This window comes from Spodoptera frugiperda, chromosome 18 (assembly GCF_023101765.2).
Source record: "Spodoptera frugiperda isolate SF20-4 chromosome 18, AGI-APGP_CSIRO_Sfru_2.0, whole genome shotgun sequence".
Lineage (NCBI taxonomy): Eukaryota > Metazoa > Arthropoda > Insecta > Lepidoptera > Noctuidae > Spodoptera > Spodoptera frugiperda.
The window spans coordinates 3356621-3360132 of NC_064229.1; the positions used below are offsets into that span (position 1 = coordinate 3356621).

Genomic DNA, 3512 nt, shown 5'->3' on the forward strand with positions numbered 1-3512 from the left:
GGGGGTGAGCCTATTGCCATATCTGGGCACAATTCCAGACACCGTACTTCTACTGATAAATTTCCGAAAAACTGACAATAGCCCAGTAATACTTTGCCCGACCCGGGAATCGAACCCGAGACCCCTTGTCCGGCAGTCGCACATGCAACCACTCGACTAACGATGCAGCGGACATATTATTATTACCTGGACATTACATTTAGGTACTAACACCAACCCACACTCAAAGGCATTCGTCTATTCATAACTCCTGCCTTGCGTCAGACAGATAGTGTCATTGACCTTCTAGCGTCATTAACTTCTTAATCCCTGTTTACGATAACATCACCAACCAAATCATTAATTTGGGACCTATACATTGATGAACCTCAGAGACATACTAGCACACTATACAGCGTGTAACAAAATACCTATATACATCAGGAGCACTGAAGAATACAGGTTGAATAGAATTTTTACACAAAGTTTCAGCTCAAAATACGTTTAAAAAAATTGATACCAAATACTTGGTGATCAGTATCCGTATAAAAATCATTTTTGAAATCCATTGCTGGTTTTCTAAGAAGCAATTACTATGTGTTGACTTTTTTGGGGAGTAGACTACGTAATGTAATGCAAAAAAGTAGTTGTGAAATCTGTATTTATTGAAATATTTTATTGTGAAATTTTATGGAGGTGTCGTCATAACCTCTTGAATGTGTGAATAAATTTTAAAAGCAAAATTTTATCTACTTGTACCAAATGACTTATATGGGGGCATAAAAAACTTACTTGTCGTATAAGCCTTCCATAATTTGTGTAATCTTTGTCACGGCAACCATCTTATTACCGTTATCAATAATTATCCTCAAATGCTCCATCCTCAAATCCATTGCTGATCACGACGCTGACACAGAAAAAAATAATATCTGCATATGAAAAATTTTATATAATAACATGTCTACCATCACATCACATTAATATTATAAATGCAAAAGTTTGTTTGTTAGAATCTTTGGATGATTGTTTGTCAATTAAGCGTAAGTTTATTCAGACAAGGTATGAGCTGACTTGGGTGATAGGATACTTTTTATTCCACGGGAATGCGAACGCAACCGGTGGTAGAAGCTAGTACTTCAAAAAATAAACTAGAAACTTGGTTCTCATAAATTTTAGTTGCAACGATGCTACTAAATAAACATAGTTCGTAGACTTTTTTAGTTATATTACTTTTTTAGAACGAACATCAAAAAATAATTACCCAACACGAACGCTTCAAGGGCCTTCAATTTTCATACGAAAAACGTTGTTTAGAAAACAGCAGACCGGCTCTCTGTACACATTAAACTAGAAGGGAAATGAGGTCGTGAGTTTGAACCCGCTGGGTAATATTACTAGACGGAACTTTATACAGGAGAAACTTGTTTGACTCCTAAAATATCTCGTAAAGTAAGAAACTACGAAGCAACTTGCGAAGGATCTAATTTCAGTAAAAGGAAAATATAGTTTGTTAAGAGCAATAAAATGGGGGATATGGTCTTGGATGTATTGAAATATCTGGACTGGGATTCAAGTTCAGTGCAGCTGTGTTTCATCCCACACTAGTTGTAAAAGTCGGGGAAATTATCGATGGATGTGTGGGCGGTATTGGACCGATGTGCTAGCACTGAGTGTTTCACTTAAACTGATGAATTTTGAAAAATAACAGCTGATCTATTGTGTTGTTTTGAGTTCAAAAGGACATCAACCACTTTGTATGGCGTTTGGGCTTGAACATGAACATGAAAATATTGTACTATTTTTTACTTTATTGAGCGGCTTACAGTACAAAGAAAACGTATAGATAAGAAACTTTGTATCAAATTAATGATTAAACATAATATATGAAAAAACTTCAACACTTTAAAATAAATCGTTTATTTGTGAAACTATTCATTTTCATAATGTTAACAAAACATTTTCTAGAAACTGAGCTGGTGGAGTTACATTTTCATGCCTTGCCCAACTTAAATACCATATCACAGACATGATATGAGCGCAGTAACCACTTACACTTACTTAATGACTTACCACTTGTGGTGCGATCCATTGCAGTATAACTCGCTGCACTTCCACAAGATTAACATTGTGTCTTCTCCTGTGAGTGATTTCAGTTCCACAATTGACACAATATATAGATTCACTAGGCAAAATCGGAAAGTCCAAGTTTACGGGGTCGTCCTCATGTAAAGCGGCTTCGTTGCCAGGGTTAACGTTTGAGCGGGTACTGAGTCCAAGAGTGAGCCGGGGTTATCGGATAGAAAATCACCAGAATCCATTTTGAATAGCACAGTCGTCAAAAATAGCCAAAATCGAAATAATATTCACAATATAAATACGAAAAAGAACTGTCACAAAACTGTTGTCATGGCAGTGTCACCAATAATAACAATAATCAATTACAAAACTGTTTTTATTCTTATTTAATATTATTTATATTTACACTCCCGAATAGAAATCAAAATTCATTAAATATTATTATTAAATTATTTGTGAACTTCTTTTTTCTCAATACAGCTGTTCAAAACTCTAGCCCATTTTGGTTGATGTCCTTTTCAGACTTAGTTGGTCTGCATTTACAAATTCATGTTGTTTTGAACAAATGGTACTACGAAACTTGTGAATCGAAAAGACTAATAATGTTTGATCTGCAGATACTATTAAGTGTACATCATTAACTTAGACGACAGATACATTCCTTACTACAAAAAACCTACAAATACACCAACAGATAAATTTATAAAGTGATTTGAATACATTAAATCGTTCACAAAGATTTATCTAACAGTACAAGTTAAGAAAATATACATAACACATTTTGCAAACTTCCTTGTAACAGCACGGTACTAGGAAACACCCATTCCATCAGTTGTAAACAATGCATGTACCTGAAAATTGCAAACCACGTCCCTAGGTAATGCCAGGAGAGAGAGATAGACATATTGTGGAGTAGATAGTAAATGGAGTGGTAATGTAAATTATAGCGACAATAATAATTATTTGATGTGGTATTATCATCTCTATCTTGGTATTTATTCGTCTTTAGTACTAATCGTTTTAGAATAAAAATCGTTCATAGCTGATGTTTAGTTTTAATCTTGGTAAGTTTATGAGGGTTGTTTTAATAACACAAATTTCTATAAATTTTTATGCTGTATTACGACGTTGAATAAGTTATTCAACTAATTCTAAGTGGTTGTATAGATATTGAATTAGTTCACATCAACAACCTAGTGGCCACTGCTGACCAAAGCCTCTTCTCGGATAGAAAAGGTATTGAGCATTAATCAAATAATCACCACTCAATGCGGATTAGCGATTTCAATTTGAAACTATAAAATGGTGTCTAAATCATCATAGAAAGTACATATAAGTCCGAAAACACTCAAACACACATCACATTGGTACTTGCCGTTGGTAGGATTTGAACCCGCGCTCTCATGCACGATGAGCGGTCATAAAACTCCAGGCCACCACGTCATCTTGAGTTACCT

The 3512-nt window shown here is 34.9% G+C and overlaps 1 long non-coding RNA gene across 1 annotated transcript; it reads right to left on the reverse strand.

Annotated features, from left to right (window-relative positions):
- Positions 1-584: 584 nt before the first annotated feature.
- On the reverse strand, positions 585-2574 carry LOC126911707 (uncharacterized). Its single transcript, XR_007706232.1, has 3 exons — positions 2050-2574; positions 1241-1326; positions 585-908 (listed from the first exon to the last, which is right to left on the reverse strand). It is a non-coding gene; the product is annotated as an uncharacterized LOC126911707 (long non-coding RNA).
- Positions 2575-3512: the final 938 nt, after the last annotated feature.